Source organism: Augochlora pura, chromosome 6 (assembly GCF_028453695.1).
Source record: "Augochlora pura isolate Apur16 chromosome 6, APUR_v2.2.1, whole genome shotgun sequence".
Lineage (NCBI taxonomy): Eukaryota > Metazoa > Arthropoda > Insecta > Hymenoptera > Halictidae > Augochlora > Augochlora pura.
In genome coordinates, this window is record NC_135777.1 from 17,171,629 (window position 1) to 17,198,758 (window position 27,130).

The window sequence follows — 27,130 nt, forward strand, 5'->3', positions numbered from 1 at the left end:
CACTTTATCGATTACTATACATTTTCCTTCATTTTATTCGGTCCTGTACGTAATATTTAAAATATCTTGTAATAACTTCGCAGATTATTATATAAATTAATACCGAAGTCCATCTATAGACTCTCGAAAAAGATTTAGATATCATAAAATGTCAAAGGGACCTGCATGGAAACCGACGAAAAGTATCATCAATGTTTAACGTTACAAAAGAATTACCGAAGATCACGCCTGTTCACTTAAAAATTGCAAAGCTACAGTCACGAGTCGTTGATTCAATATACGTGTTTCTTGCGGCAACTATTACAACGAGAGACACGTGAAAAGGCTCTGTGCTCAGTGGTCCGTAAATCTAGCGTTAAGAAGACCAAAGAAACGCATTTGTTCCCGGATGACTCCGCGGGCAGACACACGCGTAAATATCGGTGTTACGTGAAAGCAAAACGGCGGTAGCCTTCGTCAGTCGTCGAGCTCGTCTCGCGGTAAGGACGCAGCGGACCGTGTTCGTCGGTTTTTCCGCGAATGGGTCACGTTTTTGTCCATTTTTGGTAGCAAAAACCGCGGACACCGACGGCCATAGAAGTCACGAATCCGCGGCGGATCCGTCCGGAATGGGACAAACGGAGCGGGATAGAAGGACAGGGGGGGGGGGGGGGGGGGGAGGGAGACCCGACAATAGGCCCCGGCCGAGCACCGCGACCAGGAAATTCGAAGTTGTAAAGAAGCTAGCAACGAGACATATACACCCGGCTTTGGTCATGGCTCGGCTTTTTGCCGGTTGCGTGCTTAACGGTACCATCCCGCGGCCTCGTGGTCCAGTTAACCACGTGCTTCTAAGAGAGCCAGCGCGCGATTCCAGAAGTCGTTTCAGGAGGTCGTGCACCTTTCTGTACGAGGAAGTATCCCTGAAATCTCCTCTCTTGGAACCGGCAGAAAAAGATCGTTGAATTTCCTGGCCGGCGAAGATACACCGGGATTCTTTCGTTTCTTGCCGGCGTTCGCGCGTTTCTGATCTCCGAAGACCCCCGGGCATTCAAGTGTCAATTCCATTAAGCCGGCGTTCGGCTTGCGCCCGTGTATATTTGGCATCGTCCCCACGGGTGTACGATTTTAATTTATCCGTTCGAAAGGCGCCGTTTCCGATCGCAGAGGACTCCGAAGCCTCGAAAATGATGGACGCCGCAATTACTACCATTTCAATGCTGAATAAATATTATCTGCTTCGATTGCCAAAAAATACTAGACTCCTTCTTTCCAGTCGAACTCTTAAAACTCGAAAGATTTTTATGACATATATTTTTATTACCAAAAACTGAGAACAGCGGCCAAAATTTTGATTTTGCTATACAAAGTAGGATTAATAAAGAAATCATTATACTGCGGTGAATTTTTATAGAGATAAATAAAAAATTCTGTGTTTCTATATATATATGTTTTACATAATTAGTATGATAATAATTCGGTGTATCGACGATATCGGAGTGCAAAGAGTTACATTGCAACTAATCAATTTTAACATAAATGCATACAATCGGCAGTATAATAATGATTCATTAAAAACTGATTTTTAAATTAATTTGATAAATTGTTTGTTGATATTTTAATTATAGTATCAAATGATACTTGTATAAGCAGCGAACTGCGACATAACCTTGAAATTTTAATCATAATGTCTTAATCTTTGATTCGATTTTAATTAAAGTTTGCTTCGGTGCTAAATTATTTAAATCTCGATTAAATTTGCATTACATTGTATAAATTACAAACTGTACGTACGGTACAAAAATAATTATTTCTGCACATTGCACGGTTAGGCAATCTTAATTAACGCGCGATTGGAAAAAATAGCTGGAGGTAAGTTGTACACGACCAAAAAAATCACTATTCAAGATAGTCTAAATATAGCGCATCCGTCGGGTGTTGTTTGCTGGAACTGTGAATACAATTTAATCAATAACACGTTTATTCCGAGGTCATGGAATAATTGCGGCCACTGAACTCGCATAACCCGCTCAAACTCTGCGAAGAATTTTTTATTACTGCATAGATTATGCCGACGAAATTACACGACAATCGGTTAATTTTCGATCTTGTATTCGTTTCAGAAATATCGTTTATTATAATGAGATAGTTAAAGGCGACTGTCTTAATGTTATTCTAACGCATTAATTAGTGCGAATTATTTTTGCGATTTTTAACGGCGAATATTAAATGTTTCAATCTCTTCCAGTGATAGCAGTTAACGAATACATAGAAATATATAATAATACATATAATAAATATACATTCATATGTACGATTAATTATTATTTTAATTTAATATAGATAATATTGTACAATATGTGACGTATATAAATTATTTACTATATATACTTTATATTTATCATGTAATACTTTCATCACATACATTACATAAAATATAAATATACAATATAATATATTTATACCATACATTATGTATAAATTTTTGTTTGTAATCTCTGAAGCGAAGAGGATAAAAAAACGATCGGCGGTATCGCAACAATTTATTCGAACAAGAGTGGCATCCACCCGGAAGACCGACGTTTAAATGTACCCTATAATTCAACGATGTCACGGTGTTAGCAACAAGTGAGGCCGAAGCAACAATAACCTTGGAGCGTCCTAAGAGGTGCCATTTTGCCATTAAACGGCTCTCCATCGCGTAAATCAAATATCCCCTATGCACAGGATGCGGCGGATCGCGGCGGTCGTCGCACAAAGCGTATTACAGTCGGCTATAGAAAAAGAAGTCGACGGACGTGTTCGTGGAATTACTAAGCGGACGTTACACGCAACATAATTGCAAAATAGCAATCCGCAATATCCATTTGCAGGATAGGTGTTCCATCTATCTGAGGTGTACCGCGGGAGCCCGCAGCCGCGACAGGACACCGACAGCGTGAAACGCGGCGAGAAGGTCTCGAAGGAGAAGAAGAAGAAGAAGAAGAAGACGAAGAAGGAAGAATAGACGAAAGAGAAGAAGAAGAAGAAGAAGAAGGAAAAGATGAAGAAGAGGAAGAAGGAGAAGAAGAAGAAGACGGAGAAGTGGATGAAGGAAGAGACGGATGAACGAAGGAAGAAGAAGAAGACAGAGAAGTGGAAGTAGCAAGAGTAGGATGGACGAAGGAAGAAGTGAAGGAAGAAAGAAGAGCACGACGAGGAGGGAAAAAAGGAAGAAGCGGAACCGAGGAAAAAGGAAAGCGGCGCGAGGGAATGCGGGCTCGAATATGTCAGGGGGAAAAGAGAGTAGTGAAAGACAGAAACAAAGAGAAAGAGGCGGAGAGAGAGAGAGAGAGAGAGAGAGAGAGAAAGACGGGGAGAGCAAAAGAGACAAACAGGCCACACAGGGAGAGTGTCTTAACCACACAGGTATCGCGGTATCGATGGCAGCCGGTCGTGCGAAACGATTAGCAAACCGTAACGCACCAGAAATCAGGCTCCGGTGTATATGTATACGTCGGGACAGGTCAATCAACTCTAAATAATCGCGAATAATGAGCTGTACCCGCTTCCCTAACGAGCCTTTCTACTTATCAATTGCCGCTTTCGATATACTCTCAAAGGAAAATCCTGACGTGACCAAGATACTGTGAAGAGTATGCTAGTGGATTAAATTATCATCTTCGAATTAAGGAGGGGTTAATGTTCCAGCGGTAGTCGCCAGTGTTTTTGGATAACAGTTATTTGTTTATAGAATCGTTATGAATTATTATAAAGTTAATAACATTTTTGAGAATTTTCATTCAAGTGTTGAAATACCAGGAAAACAATTGTCTGCCTATACATGTAATAAATACAAAATAAAGCCAAATCTTGAAATAAATCAATTTAATTAATAATCTCCTGAGAAACGTCAAAGGTTTGGATAGTAGAGATCGCGGTGTGTTTATACAGAACAAAAATTGCCTGCATCTATTCCAAAGGATAAAGGTCACAAATCTTGTTTCTTCTTAATAATTTCAGCAAGCTGAAAATAGCAGGTTGGTACTCATCAATTATTTTAATTTATCCACTGCTTTAAATAGCATATGTTTATTCGTGCCATGAATACGTAGAATTCGCAATCTAGTAATTAGCATATTCAAAACAGAATTATACAAGAAACGTGTAACTTAAACGAGGTCCAGACGACATCTTGAATTTTATAAGATATTTACGAAGTAGATGCAATATCAAATATTTGAATTAGTATAAAATTTTGTTAATAGTAATATCGTAAGAATAATATCAATACTAATGTTATAATAATAATATCAACACTAATATAATAAAAATAATATCAATACTAATGTTATAATAATAATAATAATATTAATACTAATATAATAATAATAATATCAATACTAATATTATAATAATAATATTAATAACGACATAAAAGAACGTACCAATCGTTTGGTTATAAAATATAGAATGTCATCGTCAGGAACGTGGAAGCGATGAACGGCATCGGCGGCCAACATCCCAGGAAAAAATGCTTGCGTCGCGTTTCAGCAAACAGTGCTTATTAAGAAACCGTGACATTCTTAAACGCTCGATAAAAGGATTGTTTACCTTATCCGACGCTGTCTCGCGATGTTGAGTCGATGCAGATGCGGTGAATTGTTCGGACGCGTTTATGCTGAACACATTTACGTGACGCGAATGCTCCCGTAAAAAAAGTTTAGCGGAGTTTCTTTCGCGATAGCGTCCCGAAGCGGAGCGCTGACATTAACAGTTAAACTTCGAGGAAACCTAAGATAGAGAGATCCGCGATGACAGATTGCTGGACGCTAATGCTGATCGAATATGATAACGTCGTTGTAGGCGGTCGACGGGTAAGGCGAGACGGAAGTTTAATGAGAAGGAAATGGTAGGTGAAATTCTTAACATTCGTTCGATTCGAACCGCTGATTTCACGCGGTAATAATAAAAATTAACAGACCAAGCATAAAACTGCAGAGTCATTGGAAGGATTCGAGGAAATTTTTATGTTATTTCCAAGTTATTAGAGTTGTTGAAAGAGTAAATTTTTATCTAACTTATGTTTGTTATATTAGCATAGACCATTTTCATTTTGCGTAAAGATATTAAATATTTATTAAGTATTTTGTGAAATCACAGTGAAAGAAATCATAAAATATATTTTCACCAAAATATTAATACGTAAGTTTTTACTACTCTAATAAAAATGCATTGAATGCATCACAAGTCTTTCAAATAATGCTACCATAGCAATATAAATTGCTTTTAAATGAATTTATTTATACATTAAGTCACACTTTGTTGCAAAAGCTACAAAATATTTAAAAATGTCGCCGTTATCGATTACGATAGAATTTTGATTCATTTCTCAGATATGTGGGACGAGTCCGATAAGTATAGACTATTAAAAACTTTTTGGACTTGCGCGGTGATTAATATATTCTATTTCGCGATCTATAATGATAGCAGCGACCTCGTTGATAGTCTCCTCCGCTTTATATCTTCCGGCTTCGGTGGTTCTAAAGTATAAATCTCATCTGCGAAGCGCCATGCTATATCCAGCCGCGGCATTAATCACTATGGGATAGTCATCAGTCACATATGCTGGATACGCCGTGAATATTGAATTTTTTTTTTCTCTCAAATCCAGAATGTCTTAATTTACCGGGGACTTAATAATAGTAATACATTGAGGCGGAATGACCGGTAGAGTGCAAGCGATATTAGTACCCTCGATCTTTCAGCCAGCTGACAACTAGTAATCAACGTATTTTGTGCGAAACAAAATGACAAACGACCCGGACTGTTGCAACTTAATGGCCCATTGAAGTATTTACGGTAAACGCCGACCGCGGAATATTTTTCACCCAGTATTGGTTTCTTCGAGAAGTAATTTTATTTCGCAACGAATGTTCTGTAAAAGTGGTAGCAGAAGGTGTCAAAAACCTGGGTGTTGAGAAAGAAATTTTAAGTGATATAAAAATATGAAGTAACATTTACTCCAAACGTTTAAAAGCCGTCACTCATCTTCTCGTGAAAAAACGAAATTGGGGAGCAGCCGAATGGAATAACAACTTTTTGCAGCCGATGGCCACGAAATACACACGCAAACGCGATCCTTTTTTAAACGGTACAGTCCATAGAAAAACTGTTAATACCATGCTTATCATTCGAGACGCGCGTTGCAGCTGAAAAAAATAGACAGAACTCGATATACAGTTTGTTTTTATAAAACAGCGATTAAGCGTTATCATTAAATATTTGCTTGACATAAACATCGATAATGACGGAGTTACTATCCGTTTCGCCGTGTATCGGCATTATCGGTCGGCGCGGCATTAATTCGCGCGAAGTTACGGTGGAAAGTAATGATAAATACTCGCGTCGCTTCGTCCATATAATTCAATTAAATCTGCCACACCGAGAGATCGCGTACGCTCAAACAAAACCGAACCCGGCGAGAAACCTGCTCCCTCCCATTTACATATTTGTCTACAGGTATGCAGCGTGGCGCGTGGTCTCGTAGAGACATGCAACAACCGGGCAGAGAGGGCACTGAAACTGAATCAGTCACCAAATCGAGAACACCGATTCCATTCCCGATAAGATTCCAGAAATAATAGAGCCGAGCTAGCGGCGAACCGATTCCGTGCCGCGTGCAAGATAAATTCTAGATCGAAAGTCTCCAAACTGGCATAAACATGCTAATATCGCGGCAATATCGGGGCAATATCGAAACTACAAAGTATATTCAAGCGGAATTTCCCGATAAGCCGACTCTGGCTCGTCCATTTCGCAACGTCGAATCTTATCGGTTGCAACTTCTGCTCGCCGGCCGAGGTTCCGAACTGGGAAGTAAGACCTTCGGCGTTTGGCTTCCTTTTGCCCGTGTCGCGGATGAATTAGGATAATCTCGCGGCAACATCGGTTATTAATTTCACGATTATCTTTCGGCTTTGACAGGTGGTTTCGCGATACAATGAAAAAACAGTCCCGTTATCGGGACGCGAAACTGGTTTCCCTGCGAACCGATGAAAGCACCGCACGCACCGTACGCGGCCGGCGACGCCATTTGCCGGCGTTGAAATCCTGCATGGATACGTGACAGCGCGTCGCGGATCACGCGGCCGGTGTTCCGAAAATAATCTCCTATTGACTGCCAATGAAAGCAATTAAGAACGATATCTTGCCACTGACACACATTTCGAACGCGAAACAAAAAGCGCGGACGGCTACGCGCGCGTCGCGACGAGACGAGACGAGAGAGAGCTAGGCGTGTCTTCGCGTTGATCGCTTCTGTCGATTTGTCGGTCGTACGATGTACAAGGTGAGACGTCGCGATGCTAGTACAATGCTATCAATATCTTGACAGTGTTTATTTATTTATTTACTAGTGATTGAAACTAGATGGTTTATTTGACGAATACTGGATTGTTGCATGTAAGATATATGTTTGATATCATCTATAACTATTATTTATATATTTAATATGTTTAATATATGTTTTTATATATTTAGAGAAATTATAAATTATTTTGCGTCCTTCGTTAATACTGTTGAACTATTTTAAAAGTGTATCGGTGGATCAGTCGCAAGAATTATTTAACGCGCAACTAAATTAAATGCAAAAACTGATTGACATGTATGAGTAATAATTATGTTATATTTACGGTATATGTACGTTATATATACGTTGCATGTATGTTGAATGTATGTTATATGCATGTTACATTTATGTTATATGTATGTAACATTTATATTATATGTATGTTACATGTATATTACACGTATACAAACGTGCTAGTTCCTTGCACACATAGAACCAAGATATATCAACGTTACGGCTGAAAAATGTGTTAACTATCCTTCAACGCTGGCTCTGATTAGTAATATCATTTGACAAAAGAATGTAGGCCAATAAACTCTTTATAACCGATGCAAGGTCAACATGATTTCTGCGTCACGAGACGCGCGCAGCCCGAAAGTATCCTTTAAACTCGAACCGAGTCCCTTATCCTTCACGGGACAACTCAATTTTAAGATCATTGCGCGATTATCTTCAATCAAACCGGTCGACCTTCAACCTGCGATTTCTTGCTTAGAAAAAAAAGGAGCAATAAGCACAGTACCATGGCGTCGATTTACCTAACGACGGTATCTTGTGTTGCTCGACGTCTCTTCCAAGAAAATTATTGCAAAAATTAACAATTGTCTTGAATCCGTTTTCACGTTAACGAATGACGGAATAAGAGAAAATAAATGAAACAGCAGCTGTGTATTTATATTGCAATCGAGTCAAAGACACAGAGTTTCCCATCAATTGGATCATTCCCTTGATCCAATTCGGTTCGCATAATATTGATTCGACGATTGCGTAAATAGTACGCCGGATTTCAATTGTCGCAATCATTTTCTGAAGTCGCATTGTTGATATTTATATATATCGTAAACATTCCTATTATTTTATATTCAATCTCCTAATGCAAATCCATGGTCTATAAACGTATCATTTAAAGCAAAAGTGTCGTAAGTCAATTCTCCGCTACACTAATTTAATCTTAACATTATTAAATAATATTTAATCACATCTGTCAAATCTCTGTCGGAAAATATAAAAATAATTGTGCGATTCACGACAACTATCGTCTTCTTCCGTTTAAAATACAACGCGAACTTTACTCTATTAGGTTGTTTCGCCGTTAATCGCGCCGATAACAGACAATTAAATATTCCGAATCGCGATTTTCCATTACGCGTTACGTGAGCCACGAACGTGATTCAGACAAACGAACTCGCGGACATTCTTCTTCCGATTTAAATTGCTCGCAGGGTCAGCTAAAACCCCGGAAACAGGCATATCACGCCTCATTACGACCGATTCTCTCTACCCAGCAAGAAAGGTCGCGCAATAAAGACAGCCGCGTTTGCATCCACGTTGCATGATCATACATGGAAGCCTTTTATTCGCTGATCGAAACCGATTGCCCGAACATCTGGCACGTCGATTCTCGATTAGACGAGTCTGCTCGCGAGGGACAATTAAAATCTGAATGTTGTGCAATTTCACGTTAAGAGGCTCGAATAACTATCTACCGAAGCAGCGATTTGATTTTACGATAAGACAATTCTCTTAGATTAGGAAACTGGTTAGCAATTTTACGATCACCATATTTTCTCATTACAACATTTGCGACCGACAGCGTGGATAACGAAATTTCCTTTTGTATTATAATTATACAGAATTTGTAATGTTTTCGATTCCTGAGATTATTTCGTCGAACATCGATGGTAAATGTTCAGTAAATATGGACGAATAAAACAAATGATATGGATGGAAAATTAATAAATTAATGAAGATTAATAAATTGATTATATATAGCTTAAAAAACGAAATTTGGAGAGGCATACATCATTTTGTAATACATATACCGTATATTTTACTATATCCAATAATTCAGAAAAATCGAATATGCTTCAATGGATAAGTTCCTCGAGTCAGAATGGTTAACTGTTTTATCCGATCGTTCCTCCAGATTTCCAACAACGTCTCCTAATTAAAAATCACGCCAAATCCTGTACACTCGTTGCTATCACTTCATGAATTTCAAAATCATCGTTTCAAAAAATTATCGGGGTTAGAGTGTCGCTTATTCAGACTTTAAGTGCAAGAACAGTCAGACGATTCGTATAAAAAACGATATACGATTTTATCTTATCTTATCTCGTGCAATCTACCGTCTGATTATTGTATAAATACGCTTTCTAGCACATCGGATACTTGTGCAGTCGAAAAAGGGTCATACTGAATTTCTTTTTTTCAAGATAATAATTCGAGTGACTGGCGCTTCACGTGGAACAGTACAGAAAAGTTAAATCGACTTAACTGGCGCTATGAGAACTGTGGTATACTCGAAATAGATTTTTGTTTTCACGTGAAAAGATTAAAGCGTTGTTCCTAATCGTTTGAAAACATTTGTGTTTGCAGTAGGTCGTTTGGTTGTCCGATGCATCGAGAGCAGACCGCCAGCATTTCTCGTCGCATTAACGTCTTAGTTACATAATGCCGACTTCGTATCTGCTAAAGAGCAGATTTTTTACGATTGGCAGATGATTATCGTTCCTGCAGTCGTGTTGTTCTCGTTAAGAAGACGCCGTTTGCCGGAGATTAACATAGTACAAGCAAGAAGTTCGCGCGAAAGTAGCATAGCCGTTGACGCGGTTATTATTACGCTCGTTACGGAAAATTTTCCAACTGCTTTATTTACGGAAATACAGTTTTAGGAAAACCTTGCCACGTGCGATAGTCGTTTATCGGTCGTTCCTGGCATAATTATTTAATGACGAGCCGAACGAAAAAGTTCAAAGTAAAAACAAGCGCCTCGTACATTTTGTAACATTGTTTTTCTAGATGACGGGGCGCGGTAACGTTTTCAGGCTTTCGTAATCTTTACACGCGAAACATTTTGTCAGCAGTGAAGTATTCCGGCATTGATAATTTCAAGATTCGTCAGCCGCGTAATCGTGTAAAAAGATAAGCTTCTCGGATTCTATCGAAAGAAATCGTCAAGAAATAGAATAGTATTTTTAATGCCCTGAATAAGCTTCCAATCTTTTTGCTAAATAACAATATTTCTCACCTGTTGCGAGTAGGTGATATCAGTTGAAAAATTCCATCTTTTTCTAAATAATTTTAATAAGTTAAACATGACGTATCGGATTATATTTATTTTAACTATATCGCCGATTTAAATCTTGTCTGCTAATTTTTGTCACAAATATATAAAAACCGCAGTATATTTGACAACTAATCTTCCAACCGATTTCTTATATCACAGTTCTAGAAATGTTAAAGCTGACGATTACGCTACACGAATCACCGAAGCAAGTTTTATAATTAATAACTATTTTAAATCTAAGTGAGATCGATCTTGTCATTTTTACGAGGCAATGCACAACAGTCGCTAATATTATTCGTTTAACGTTAATATGACCTCAGCTGAATCGTTCTGTGATATTTTCACAGCCCGCTAATGGCCGCAATATCCCGCAAATAACTTTTTATCATTAACTTTTTATTGCCACCGTAAATACTTTCAAATTAATAGACGCACCGCTCAATTTCTGCAAGTTGTATGCGGCCATTATGCGCCAAACGCTAGTCATCATTATTATATGAAACGGCGAGGTTATCCTCCATATTTTGCTTCGATACTAAACCTGCTTATCTCTAAACATGCCTAACGCAGTCATAAATTATTTATAACTATTAATGTACAAAGTTGTAGGAAAGACAAATCAACCTTTATTCGAAATTATTCATAGAATTCTACGACATTAAAATCGATGTTGAAATTAGATTCTGCGACCCGAGGGGCCTAATTAAAAAGAGATTAAAATAAATAAATAAAACGGATTATTCCATATTGAATATGAGATAAATGATAATGTTTCGAAGTGCATGGTTCGATGATTTTAGCCCGCTTCGTGTCATTGGCTCGTTACCGTGATTTTACGACGTTCCCTGTTACCAGCTGTATCGCGTTACCTGCATTTACAGTTGCCGAAAGGCGGACGGCTACCGAGCCGTTTCCGGTTCTGCGCGAGGAATCCAAGGTTCGCCGCGCAAGTTTCGGCCCATCGTACGACTCCGCGCATTTCGTAACGCCGCGGTATCGCGGCGGTTACGTCAGAATTTCACCGAGCACGACCCGGGGCTGTCCCCGATCGTTTTCGCCCGTTGGTTTTCATTTTAGCGGACGTAACGAGTAGCCCAACCACCTCCGGCGACACGGGACACATGTACCGGGTCGACGCAAAAGTGCCTGCCCGATTTCAATAGATGCCGCTGAATTATTTATTTAGCAGCGGCCCCACGCGACGGATTTCAATTTTCGACCGTGTTCTTCGCTCGATTGGTCAGTTTTTCTGCGATTATTTTGCACTAGATCAACGCGCTCAGTGAGATTCGTTATTATGTATAGTGAGTAACAATGGCACGAGTGAGTAACTTTGAACACGAAATAATTTTTTGACAGTAGTATATTGCTAGTAGAGCAATAGTATAGTATCGATAATATAATATTTACTATCGATACTATAATATTTATTATCAATATTTTAATATTTATTATCAATACTATAATATTTATTATCAATACTATAATATTTACCATCAATACTATACTATTGACTGTCATTAACAGACTGAACAGTTTAATAAACAATGAGTAGAAATTCTTTTTGCAAACATTGCTGACTGTTGAAACGACGAAAGAAATGAAAAAAAGATTTTGCTTTAACTATTTTATCTAACGTATATAGTTATCGATCAGACATCGTGAAAATCTCCAGTTTTATGATATTTAATTGCTTGTAGATCGTAATAAAAATTCGAATCGCTTGCGAGAATTTTAGAAATATAAGAAACTCCTATAATTGACTGAAACAACAAACTTCAGTAAATCATTCCGTGTTCCACCGTTCTATATTTCGTCCACTCACGTTTGACATACATGCATAAAATCCACAGTCCATTTATGCCAATTTGAATAAAGCGAATTTTAATAGAACTTGTAGAATGCAAAAGAGTTAAATTAGCATTCATTGTAACTAAATTTCTATTCTCACTTTCGTTGATGAAATTATCGTGGGGACTTTTGAAAATGGTATAAGAAGTGGAATTACTATTTTTCGAATTCCCGTTTATAACGAGATTTAATAAAATTATCATTTTATTAAATCTCTTCGGTAATTCGTAAGCCTGTCTCCGAAGCAACCGATGAACACAGCAACCTCGATCCGCAACGAAATCGGCAGAAGCGAGCGAAAACGGGTAACGTTAGTAAATAAATAATTTGGGTGATATCTACTGGAATCGAGCATGGCCGAATACGTGCACACCGCTTCGAACGAGAGCCGACCCGTAGAGCAAGCAGATGAAATAAATATGCGGAGGTCATGGGTCGTTTCTGTCGTCTTCGGGGCATCAGCATTGCTAATGCCTCGCACACTGGTCGCAATCAGCGACGTCCTCTTCCACCGTGCCGTCCATCCGGACGAAAAATGAAACGCGGCATTATCCACTTTCCTCGGTTCGAGGACCCAGGTGACCGTTTCTGACCCGGTTTTTAATGGGACTTTCTAATCAGTAGGGCCATTTAATTAAGGCACTGTTCCGGTGAGTACAACTCGCGAGCCACTTCGACGGTGTCCGGACACTGTCGAATATACCGAAATTCCTTGATTATGCTGTCATTCTCATTAATATTCGGTTACTATTAAACCTCAAACGACGGAAAGGTACATCGAATCAGTTTAGTAGTATAACTTACAGTCCGTGTGAAAAGTATTCGTACGGCGTTGGAATGGAATAATCTTTATGTAATTGGGCCAGCGATTTGAATAGTTTCGGAATATGGTACATTGTACTACCTTAGTTCTAATTAATGTTATTAGTGTTATTATTACCATTATTATGATTATTACCATTATCATTATTATTATTATTATTATTATTATTATCATCATTATTATAATTATTATTATTATCGTGATTGTCTTCTTGCCCAAAAAAATTATACTTGTTATATCGTGTATCAATGTCATTCCATGACTATCAGTTATCATTGTATACCATCGTTATTTCATTATCTTCTTATCGAAGAAACCAAAATCTTCTTCTTTCCATTATTTCACCCGTATCTCATCCTTGATCTCCGTCTACGCCACGTCATCTTCAAAACTCAAATTTCACCATACTAATCCTTACAATACCTAAACCCCACCACACAAGTTAGATCTACTACATTACTATAGTTATAGGAGACAACAACAATTATTAATATTTCTATGAACTGCAGATAATTAAAGACAACTGATGCCTAAAATCACAAACTCACTTTAACAATTAATTCTCGAATTCGAATGAATTATTAACGAATTCATCCATTTGTTAAGCTCATTCTTCGAGAAAAAAAGTACTCCGTTGTTCTCGAATCTGAAATTGCGACACAACCTTGGCAATCCTTATTAGCGAATTGATGAACAAATCGGGGAAGCGAGGAATTTGTTTAACTAACTTGTTAGTTACTCGTTGCGTCTTGCGACGAGCTTCCGTTGAAACGCGACGTCAATATACATACCGACAATCGACAGGTTTCTTGTTTTATTCACTTGATTCTTCGCTGAAGTATGTTTTTCCGAAGATTTCTTAAAATACACACATTCATCGTCGGCCGGCGCGATTTCCTACGAATCGCTTCGATGAATTCAAGACTTCTGTCGTTGGCTGTAAATACTGATCGTCGAAGTTTACACGAACGAATTTATAGCGCTACCTTGAGGTGAGGATTTGCTTGAATTTCCCTTGAAATCGAACCGTGGATTAAATATAAAAGTAACATTAATACTCAAAGTTATCATTAATACTCAAAGTTAACATTAATACATTTAACAAATTATTTTCAAATCAAATATCATTACGATTACCCTCTTAATCAATTTTTATTTCAAATATAAAAATATTCGAAACCCAACACCAACGAATTCATAACATAACCTTAAAATGAACTATTACTTTAAATTTAATTACAGTTAATTACTGCTTTAGGTATAAAAATGTTCGTAATTTATAAACTATCCTTGAAATATCCAAAATTTATATCAACGAATTTTTTACTATATTAAATTTATAATTTAATTAATCTTGCTTTAAATACTGTAAATATAAAAGAAGAAAAATAGTATAACTCTTCAATTTTTATCCCAACGATAAATCATGTTAATACGGTAATAATTATTTGAAACGGAACAAGACTCGGTTGACGGAAATACGTCACACGTGCTGCGGAAGTTTTACGGGGCACGTACAGACATTACGGAACTCGGACGAGTGTCTTCGTCGAGGCTGTATTGTCCAGCAACGTGTTCGATTATACCGCGTCGAATATTAATGAGAATTCACGTGACCCGATTCTTAACGAATGTAATTTTTCATCGGCAAGCATAACAAGCAGCCGAGCGTAATTACGTATAATTTTGTCAGCCGGTTTCCACCGTCGCGGCGATCTCGCGCTGCTTCTTTTTATCGTCGCAGAATCGATGCGTGCCATTTTTTGAACGCTCGAGGTACGTGCGCGCACGGTTCGAGAGAACTCGAATGAACGCGATAAATGTGTATTCTATGTCTAGGCGAGCGGGACCGTACGACTGTACCCACTTACGAGTTAACCCTCCGTCTGTCAAATGGATCCATTAAACTTAATCATTCGTCGACAATGTTGTTAATTATCTTGAAATATGACTCTTTGACGTTTGCACAGTAGCAAAATCTCTCTGTCGATTATATCTCTTCATGACAAAACTACAGTCCGCTCTAATAATTAATCAATTGCTTTTCATTAGACAATTTAAACTAAATTTCATTCGACCGTATCTCTTCGCAAATTGAAACCCTTGCAATTGATTCGTATCACTTATACGAGACGTGAAATATTTTGTAACTAATTGCGAATTTTATGGATCTCCGACGAACACGATGAAAATAAAATTGCGAGGGTATTAAAAGATCCTGAGAATATTTTCATTTTATACACGTCCCGGTTGAATTATTCAAAGAGACGGGACATTTTCATTCGGCGTACGCGTCGTTCAATCAATTACGAGGATATTTATTACACTTAAAAATCCGCGGTCACTTTCTTCTTGGCACTTTGTCGCCTCTGTTGCTCGGTGTTCCACGAACTTTCCAGCTTTTCTACGGTTCGCCGTAAAAACCCGACGGACGGTTGTATGTTTTATAGGATAGGTGTGTGCGACGCGCGCCTGACCCTCGTGAAAGTTCACATGCGTGACACATGCGTCAGAGGATCAGAGAGATCCACACGGGCGTGTAGGCCCCCGTAGATCTCTGGTCGGAGCAAACAAACTCGCCTAATCGCTTCCATATTTCTGTGTAATTCGAGGTGTTCCGCGGAACGTTCTGTTTCGTGGAGCGGTGTAATTGATAAACAGATCTGCGGTTTTGCGGGAAATCATTAATCGAAGGCTTGTAATCAATATTGAGAGGTGATTTTCAGGAAAGAGAATATCGCCGGCGCGATCCCCGTCTATCGATCATTTAGAAAATCGAAGCAGACGTCCGCGAGAAACACGCGTGTAATATTATCGGAAATTATCGTTTCATCTAGACTTCGGGTTCTGGTCTTCAGTTACCGATGCAATCTCTAAACTGCATTTCCTATAACATTATTCTAGTTTGTTGCACGCGCAACACGAATGTCAACGATATCGATTATCGTTCGGATCGACGCGGACAACTAATTACAGCATATTTTTAACGCTCGAATCGCTTTCGAAGCGGCAAGAAATTTAAATGGGAAACGGATTCTCGTAAGTATAGCGTTAAATAATGCTTGTTACGTGACAATACGTCCCGGACGATTTATTACGAAAGTGGATCCGTAATCTTGCGTAAATAACAATCTTTTCACCTCGATCGATTTTCCAATGACTCTCGTTCAAGATAATACTAATCGCGCGTGTTCGTCGTTTTTTTTTTTGACATGAGTTACGTAGCCGATAGTGAAGTGTATTAGTTAAACAATTATGCAACGAGAATTCTTAGTAATAATTAGTTATCGACGCGACATGTATGAACTATTGTGATAACATCGAGTGATAAAAGAATCATGCAAAGTGTGTAACAAGTGCAATTGTAAGAGTAATTATTGCCTAGTAGAAATAATAATAATGTTATTACTTTATAAATGTAACTATAATATTTTTGAGGAATGTCATTAGTTTTCCATGGAGTAAACCCATCGAACTCGTAAATGTCATTTTACAGTTTCAAGAGTCGGCAGTAAAAATCGGTGTCCAAGATTGCGATCGCCGTCTACATGCGCTGTTAGCGTTTTTAAAATAAGTTAATGAATATTCCGCGGTTATCGAGGTACGTGGATATTCTCGTTTATATCGCATTAACATCGTTTCGTTAACTACTGATTTATATTTTCATACATTAAGAGTTCCACAGCGTTTTAAATACACATCGTAAAGGATAAAGCTAACAATGCGAGGCGAACGTTATATTGTATATGACGCTAAGAAAGCTGATAAAACTCGCGTTATTCTATCTTTAGTGCGCGGAGCGTTATCACGCATCGATGAGTGCGACGATAAAGTCGGCGTGGAACGTTCGGACGAAGTTCGCGGACGATTCGAGAAAATTTTTCAGTTTCACCGCTCACGAGAACCGCGAGTGATGTCACAATTCCACGGATAACTCTCTATTTATCCGCCTTAACAACGTTTCACCTCCATAACAGAATATTTCAACATAAGGAGCGCGTAGCCTGCGCGAAACCACAGGATAAAAGCATTGTAAAACGAACAACTACAAAGCACTTTAACCGTTCGGTGCGATATATAGTATAATAAATATAATAATAAAATAGTACAAATAGTATTGTACTATTCTAGTCAAACTTAGTGTCAATTTTTCTCATTCTACGAGTATTGTTTATGAACAAAATGTTGATTAATGTATTAAGTCGATTAAGCAGCACTGAAAGTTTATTTATAGACTGTGGATCTTTATACAAAATGAAAACAATTATGTTATTCAGTTAAAAATAACGCAATTGTATTTTAAATTCTTGATATAATTGACTATATGCAAATGAAAGCATATCTACTGTCTATTTATATATTTCCAAGTTTTATTATTCTTTCTATAGCAATCATATTATATTATATATAAATGTAATGTATTATATATATAAATAATGCATGATATATTTTTAGAGAATTAACACGTCCACATTTTATGATCAATTATGGAGCTCTGTTGTGGGTAAACAAATAGAAGATCCAGCACAGCTGTCGTCAAGTGTAATTTTGTAATCGTTAATACCGTCGACATTGAATTTGCACAAACGACAATCACATTGACCGCCTCGTATAATATAAATGTTGGACAACTAACCACTGTCGCCGGTGACAAACGACAAAGCTGACTTCAAAAGCACGCCGTGACACTGACTTTTCGTTACCCAAGCTATCTTTAGTTAGTCATCCAGTCACCAGCTACCGAAAACGAGACGAACGACAGTGCAGCGGCCCTTACTTAACCGTCTCGGACAACGAACCATTCTCACAACAATACAGTTGCCGTCACTATTCGCAGCTTTATTTATCAACTTTCTCGAAACATTTTTCCCAGACGCTTGTAAAACAGATATAAACACATTTGAAGTTACCTTGTTCGTAATTATTACCATGCAATCATTCCCGAAATAACATTAATTCTTATAAAGACAGAACTTTTCTTCTAAAATTGAACTATGTAAAGATTTCTTGAAATAAACTGTTTTGTTGTTATTTTTCGTTCATTTGTCTATTATTCCTTCTGCTATATTTGAAACTATAAAAATACAGAAATAATTGTTTCAGGCAATTACTTCGTATTTTCATACTATTTCATTCTATTATTCTTATTATTCTTATTATTAATTTATTTAATTTAAACGAGTCGATGCCCGTGAGTTAAAAATCAATACAACATAGTTCACTGTTAATTCATTTAAAGTTTCGATATTTTCCATACTGCACATCCATGCAGAGGATTTTGTTTATCGAGCCAGACCTTTTTTCATCTCGATGAAATTGTCATCGAAACTCCGTAAACTGAAGACTTTACGGTGTCAAGAAGTCGTCGAGGGGAAAAAAACGCGGTCAGAAGATAGCGGAACGAAATGCACGGTTTTATTAATCCAGCACGGTGGATCGAAACGGCTGGAATTGTAAAGGTGAGCCTGGTGACGTTGCGTGGTCGTAAATACCTTGTAAGTTGTTATCATGTCGGCTATAGTCTATAGTTTACTAACGTCGACCGGTTGCATCGTCAACAGCGTTTCAACCTTGCATATACCGACCTCGCGGAGTAATTCACCGGTGAGGCTGGAAAAAACTCGCGCGGAAAACGACTCTGTTTGTCATCGAAACCAGGTCTTGGATTTCAGACCGTTCCGAATTCTTTCGTATTTTTCTCAACGCCAAACAATTAACGATTCGAGCAAAGGATAACGCGACACGTGACGCTCGCGCACCTTCTAGCAAAATGATGAAGAAATGATATTGTACTCTGTCAGGATTTTAGTGGAATGTGCGAGTTTTGTGATAGTAAATATAGGAGCGAATATTTGATTAAATAATAAAGCTTCTGAATATAAAACTAAATATAAAACTACTAAATATGGATATTATTAATTTCTTCTAAATCGAAATCAAATTGAATTTTTCTATTATCAAAATCTAGAAACGGAAGTAAATAAAGACAATACAAGGAATTAAAATTGTCTGGTAATATTAAGGAAAATAGGAACAAATGCTAATCAATGCAACGTAAAAGGATTCGTAGTTCAAGGGGTTAACAACGACATAGAAACACGTCATTCGCGCACGAATCGAGAAGTTCGCCAGGCAGAGAAAAAAGGCGCGAACGATCGAAAAGCAATTGATGCATGCGCGAATCATCTCTATCACAACGAATCATTTTTATGACAACGAATCATCTCTAGAAAAGTGCTGCTTACAAAACAACCCTGATCCATTCGAAATAACCATATTTCTAACCTGCCCAAATATGAATAGAAGCTATAATACTATAACTGAAAATAAAACCCGTTTTCCTTTAATGCGGGACGATCAGGTTGTTTCATGCTATTGATTTACAGGGACCATAAACGGCCATTCTTGGTCCATGGGCACAGTGATCGGAAACTTCGCGATTTTATGGCGGATGGAACTGGTGCGAATATTCACGCTGTGAATTTTAACAAGCGGCCGCTGACTTCCAGTTTGTTTTACAGCCGCTTTCGTTTCGAAATCGTGCTTTGCTAACAGCATATATTATCGCGCTGCACCTGTCTGTTCTGTAATAAGAGCGACAGGAAAGAAATGCGATAATCTTGTCTCCAAGAGAGCAAAAGAGAAAGAGAAAGAGAGAGAGAGAGAGAGAGAGAGAGTACTGAAAGTGTAAATTTTTATTCCGTCAAGAGTTTCGCAGCAAACGCAAGTTGGCTCGTAAATTACGTGCTCGGATTTCTATCAATCAGCGCTTATGCTTACGTCGCAGTGACTATCGATCAGGATTCAATCGATCGATTAATCGTCCATTGATCCTTTTTAAACGCCTGAGAATTTCGAGCAACGACGCACGTCGCTCGTTTCAATGAAACATTTCGTCGCGGACAAAGGCACACGGATAATTGCATATACTGTTTTTAATTATTCTAATAAATATTTAAATATTTTAATGAATAACCTTGGACTCGATTTAAGGGCTCTATGTCTAGGGAAATAATTGTTGCGAACGAGCGATTTAATAATAAAAAACAAATCGTGAGAACATCGTCTCGAACGAGATATTAAATTATGCATGCGTAACATGTATATTACCGCACACGGAACGTGTATGCATAAAAGTGTATTACGATAAAAGTTTTAATTTAACGTTGCCGCAACATAAATTCGACGAGTTGCTTTTCCGATGCCAGATTACGTCGCGTACGAGCCGGCCACATGTACAATCGCGGTTTGCGAAACCGAAGAGCTGCTTAATACGTGCATTTAATTAAAATTAAATACGTACCCGCCTGTGACGCAGCTAGGCATTGTTACGCAACGCGCGGGGCCGGTGACAATGTGTCGATGCCGGTGCCCCCAGAGTTCGAAATTCTCCCGTCATCGCTTTCTCGCTCGAGAAAATTTCGCGCTCGAAGATCTCCGTCCTTGGAGCTAGGACTTACTCGCGCACTCTCAATGGAGCAATTTAGAACCGAAATAACTCGCTACGGAGCGAAAGCGTCGGCTTAGGCGATGCTCGGGGCGATAAGTATTGTACGTCATCGAGATAGCACTGAATTCTGTGACACTGTCCGATCGACGGTGCAAAGTGTTTTCGATTGACATTATCAAAGACCCTTCTGTTAAAAGCGTAACAGTTTTACGAGTCACAAGACTCCATTTCACATGCATATATTATATTAAGTATATATACTACAGCTGGTCAAAATAGCAATTTTGGATCTAAGCTCAAAATGGTTCCGTGTGCAAAGGGTTAAAAGAACTCGGCGTAAGCGCCGCAACCAACGTTTCCGCACCCGAGAGAAACACGCTGCGCCCTTAACTGTATTAATTGGCGCATCTGCTTTAATTGTTCGCGTTTAAGACATCGGTAATTAATTTAATTAGTTTATGACTTGGCGAGTTACTCGGTTAATGAGGAAGATTGCTGGAAGCACGGTCGGCTCATGAATACGCGCGATCACAATGGTAACGCGAACGAGGATTTTCCCTCGGAGGGGGGTGCGCAATAAATAATGCCACGTAATTGCTAACGATGGTATCGCACACGCGACAAGCAACATTAACGTCAACTTGTATCCTTACCTTATCCTACTTTTACTTTCGCGAATGAGTATTAATATGAATAGCAACGATAGCATTAATATTTATGACACGAGATACGAGAATTCTGACATAACTACATCTTTCTCTCGCTTGGAAACGCGACTCTGTTATTTGTCGCCGATGCCTGTAAAGGTGATTAAACGAGTCCGTCCCCGCGCATTCCAAAATTCGACGTTCCCCATCGGTCAATATATTTTATACGCCATCAATTCGACGATAATGCGGTTATCTTGTGTGCGGACGCGTTATCCTTGCGCGCAAGTCCAGAAAAGTCGTTCGCGGGCAAGAAACTCCGCGCCGCGTCGCCCGTATCGTCTATTTTCAAGTCGTAAATATCGTATCTTTATGCCTTCGAAGCATCCGAGGATCGCCGAAGAAAAAAAGGATCTAATAGAACGTATGCCCAAGTACCGCGGTTTCGGTCTCTTTCAATTTATTTATCCGAAGCAACGCGGTGGAAAAAAAAACTCCACGCTCATTCCAGATATCCGAGTACGTGAAAGCGTCGTTCGCCTTTGCAAAGACCGATGATTTAATGCCGTACAAACAAATTCCGCGGGAGCCTGAATATTCATCAGGACAATTAACATTTTATCCGCCGTAAGTTATCGTTCACGTGGAAACAAAAGTTCCGATAACTTATGAAGTCGTACGCTTTTTAAAATTACTTGAATTTTAAAACCGTTCTACGACGGAACTACTTTGGTCTAAGCGAAAATATTAAATAAACTTTAATATTGATTATTAACCTTTTTTATTTAATTATTTTTTTAATTATTTATTTAACTATTTATTTCATTATTTATTTTACTTTTAACTATTTCATTCGATTATAAGATCGTTAATTTTTTAAAGCCTTTCGAGTTTTGCCGGACGCATGATTTTCAAGTAAATGTAAATCCCAAGTACGAATATCAATAATTGCGAATGTTTGTAAAGATGAAGAACAAATATTCAAGATCCTCGATCGCCTTGTACATCGCCGTTGAACAAGATAGCGTGTATATTTCGTCATAACTTAGTTCGGAAGTCGAGGACGGAAAACATGTTAAGAAGGCGTGACTAATCAGGATATACGTAGCAATCCGATCACGTTTACACGTGTCGATACTTCGAAAAATATTACGATGACTAGGCCTGAAATGATTTCCTGTTAAACGGGAAAGGTGAAGCCGATATACGTTCCGCCGTCGACGTCTTCGCCGTACAAAAAAGGCAATGGTAAAACCGACATGCGTGTCCTGACACGCATCGGTAGACAAGTCGCATATGTTGTTCCACGTACAAGTTCAGGTAAGAATAGTCAACCGGGGGAGAGCGGCGGGGAGGGGCGAGTAATGAATGAAGCGGTTGTAGGAGTAACGGAGGTGTGTCACCCTGCCGACTTTATCGTAACAGTTTTCTCGGATACTTTCGCGGGCCCATAAAAGCCATGAATATTGATGACCGGACGGAGGACAGTGCTCTGTGACGCGTTATCAATTTCCGCAGCAATTAATGACTCGAACTATTGTTCTATACGGATCTGTTCGAATTAATTTTATCATATGCACTATTTGGATAAATGTTTATTCCAATAAAATATTATTTATTTTCTGAAAGCAATTTATTTGTTGCCTTAAATAAAAAATAAAAATAATTGCTTACATATATTGAAATCAATGATTTAGAATAAATCGTCGCTTTATAAAAATTTGTGTTGATCTTTTAATGTTATTAATCTTTTAATCTGTGTATCGTTTTCTTTATTAGTGAGAAAATATTTTTGTTAACATCTAAATATTGCTTTTGTTATTGTATTAAAATACACAGGAGTAAAAGTATGAGTAAATATTGACTACAGCTGACTTAAATTGTTAATGTCGTTGCATAGGAAAAACTATGTATTTAATGAAATTTTTGTATTTGTAGCATTCGTGACTATTAATATTTTACAGCTCAATTTTACACATTGTACACAATCTATAAAAATTTGAATTTGCATAAATATCTATAGTATAATCAATGTGACAATGGTCCGAAATTTGGTTAATCTTTTTATTTGAAACTAATTTTATAGTTTCAAGGATCTACACATGTTTGTCTAAAATACACAAAATCCGTCGTTTAATAACAATTGTATTATTTTGTCGTTTCTGAAACTCACGGCGTGGAATTCCCAATTGCAGAAATGACGCCAAAGATTGGCAAATGTCGCGAAGTTATTTTTACCATGACATTGAATAAATATAAATAATTAGATAATGTTCGCTGCTGCGATAACTGTCATTATCACCAATTAAATATTTTATATAATTCCCGGCTCTGTTACGAGTTGAACAATGCTCGTTACGATGCCAGGAAACGTGTGAATCACGTACATAAAACGGATTATTAACATAAAACGGATCTATTAGTAACAAATTAAAGATGAAATTATACTTGGTGTTAAGCGAACGTCTATTTCAGTTTGCGGTGTTACCGCATTAAAATACCGCTGCCAAGTTAACTTTATCACAACTATAAAATGGGTTTTGTCGATTTTGAAAATATATAAACAGTTTAAAAAATATTGTAGATAAAGAACAATGAATAGAGTTTTACAACTGACAAACAATATGAGCGGTGTACAGCTATTGACTGTACCGAGCGATCTGCAAATAAATGACCGCATTGTTCTCTCAAACATGTACATTTAGTCATAAGGATAAAGCATTTCTTTAAACACAAATGTTATGAATCATCTCCCTTATTAGTCGAACAGCGATAAATCCATTGAAAGACTGGCTGTTATTCGAAGATTTCATACTGAACGGAGATTCGTAAATGCATAATAGAAGTTTGTACAATCACAAAGGAAAACATATAACTCGTGCATTGCTCTTTATCAAACCAGAAATTGCAAAACATTATAAGAAGCATAAAAATATTAAAGGGTAGCATAGTTCCCAAGCAAAGACTGTATTTTTTCATTAAAGGTGTCAAATCGTTCTCCAATATTGAATGCAAAAATGTAAGTGTAAACAATTTTACCCATGTTACAATTTAAAATTGTAGTTACTATGAAATGTTAATGTATGAAATATTTTTTTGTAAATTAAAATAAAGATTCATTTGGGTCAAAAAGCACAAAATTCTAAAACACGAAAATTCACTTCAATAGAAATTAAAAAATAAAAAAGTTCCTTCAATAGAACTTAGAGTAACAATACAATTATTTCTTATTAATACTCCTGGAATAATAATACGACAACCGTTTTTATACTATCATTATTGTAACAACTATAGTTACCACTTCAAATTTTCATAGAAAATTAAAGAGGCTTTCTTGCATTTCAAGAATAAACATATGTATAGCACGAACGCATAAAGATTCCGAGTTTAGTAATAATTATCCTCGGAACTCGGAGAGGAAACTACGACTGCATAATATACAGTTTATCGGCATTTATCGCGGTATCAAAACAAAGTCGACCTGCACCCTATAGCCCGACCCTGACTGTCTCGAGGTTGCGCTACTCGATTTCTAGCATTTCTCGTTCTAATTTTAGAAAAACACGACTCTCCGCTCCTAATGCCGGAAAAAGCGGTTCGGAGCGAAGTCGTGTGACACGAGACGATTCATCGGGAGATCTACCGGCACGATTTTCAGGTAGAAACGCCCCCCCCCCCCCCCCCCCCCCCCCCTCGATTTGCATCGGAAAGAAAATTCGACGCCGCATAAACTAAAGCGCTGCGCGACGAACGCATTCCGCATAATCGGATACCGATCAGTATTGAAATCGTCTTCGACCGATCGAACGGTTCCAAGTATTATAAAGCAACCGACACCGACCACTGAAAATCCTACACACCGACGTAAACTGAATACTTTATGTCGTCGTTCGTTACAAATATTTAATGCGGCGATTTACAAGTTTGTTCGCGGCTGCGCTCGCGCGACCGTGCAACATCTTCGGGATTCGTGCTGGGAACTGTATCAGTGGGGAAAGGGTTAAAGGGGAAGTAAACTTCGGCTTTTCATGGTCACGGAGCGCGACTGTTGCTTTGGAGTAATTATTATTATAAGTTATTGTTAATGGCGAGAATTCATTGCACGTTTATCGGTAGGGCGAAGAAATATTTTATGATTTAGAAGAAAAATGAGAACAATGTTATCTAGTGTATTGATGTTTAATTATTTTTATAGTTTTTATAAGATTATAGGGAAAGGCTTTTTATGAGATCGTATTTTTCGTGTAACATTTTTACAATACATTCTAGGTTTTCGAAGGAAAGTACAATGTTATCTAGCATATTATTTTTATAGTTATAAGATATATATTTAATATTAAATATTTTATAGTTATATTTTTATAGTTTTTATAAGATTCTATATTAAGGCTTTTTATAAAAATAAAATATGTATAACATTTTCATAAGACGTACTTGAGCCCCTACATCAATCCGCTCAATATTTCATCTAAATAAAATAAATTTCCCTCCCCATGAACAGTGACCATCAAAAGTAACCAATCACTACAATCCACAAACACGTGCCATCTACTTGCCAGTCTCAGCAAAAAGCTCCCAATTTCCCTAAAAATAAAACCACGTGGCTGCATCCTGAAAAACCGCCGTAAGCCACCTAACATTCTCCCCATAGCAACCATAATGCAAAGCTATTCATCCAAAGAAGCCGCAGCGAGTGCAGCATCATATGTCATAACGACCCCATAACCGAAGTTCGCTGACATAAGTCCGATAAGGTGTAGGCGAATCCCAGCGAATGACATCGCAAATATTCAATTAGCTATTCTGGAATCGTCGCGCACCTGTCTACGGCGATAGGTGCGCGCTAAGAAAAGAACAGAAAGATAGAGAGAGGGAGAGAGAGAGAGAGAGAGAGTGAGAGAATGGTATCGAAGGCGTGCTTACCTCCTGGGTCGGTGGCTCTGGGTACCGTATCCCGGTTCACAAGAATAGAGTGTATCCTGGAATAGCGTTGTTCACCAGCACTTGAAAAGAGGAACTGTTTCGCGTGGAGGCGGTTTAATCGTGGCTGACGGCGCGGCGACAATTAAACGGGCGGCAATAGGGGGCGACCGACCGGCGCGGCGCGAGAAGCGGTCGTGACGGCGCGGCGGGTCGGACGATTTCGGCGACACTGGAGGATTTTGTTCGTTCGATCGGTCGTGACAGAGAGAGAGGAGAGAGAGGTCGGTCAGGGCCGACGTGGCTGTCCGCGCGCGAGAGATGAGCTTCAACCCGGCGAGAGATCGAAGCCGACGAAAGAGATACAATCTATCTTAGCCTGAGGCCGAGTTAGGACTGTGGACTCTGACAGGCCGCGAGTGAGAGAACGTAGTCAGCGGGCAAGCCTACCAACTCTCCGCGAGGCGAGGCGAGGCCCCACCATACATTTTCGCGATGCACGCTTGGTAGCGATAGGTGTGCGCGATCTGTCTCGGGGAACCGGTAAAATCGTTCCGGGGAACATCGGCCTCCCCGCAGTTGTCCTTTCGGGGAGAGGGGGGGTTCCGCTGTGCTAACGGGTTCAAAAAATCGATTTTTCTCGTCTCACCGTGTATCGGGAGCGGACTTTAAATATTCGATAGTCGTCGATCGAATATTTATCGATTTAGTGGACGACGCCGCGGCGAGCAAATTTGTTGAAAATATTTATGTGTAGTAAGGATAATTATCAATTGAAGCA

At 38.4% G+C, this 27,130-nt stretch overlaps 1 protein-coding gene across 3 annotated transcripts in view; it reads right to left on the bottom strand.

Annotated features, from left to right (window-relative positions):
• Positions 1-26,619, bottom strand: part of Wdp (Leucine rich repeat protein windpipe) — a 39,023-nt gene extending 12,404 nt beyond the window's left edge. For 2 of the 3 annotated variants that reach the window (XM_078182738.1, XM_078182736.1), the window contains exon 1: positions 26,353-26,619. The gene's annotated coding sequence lies outside the window, so the exon portion shown is untranslated. Of the gene's footprint in view, positions 1-14,123; positions 14,308-26,352 lie in introns of those variants that run through there. The other variant, XM_078182737.1, reaches the window with a different exon arrangement.
• Positions 26,620-27,130: the final 511 nt, after the last annotated feature.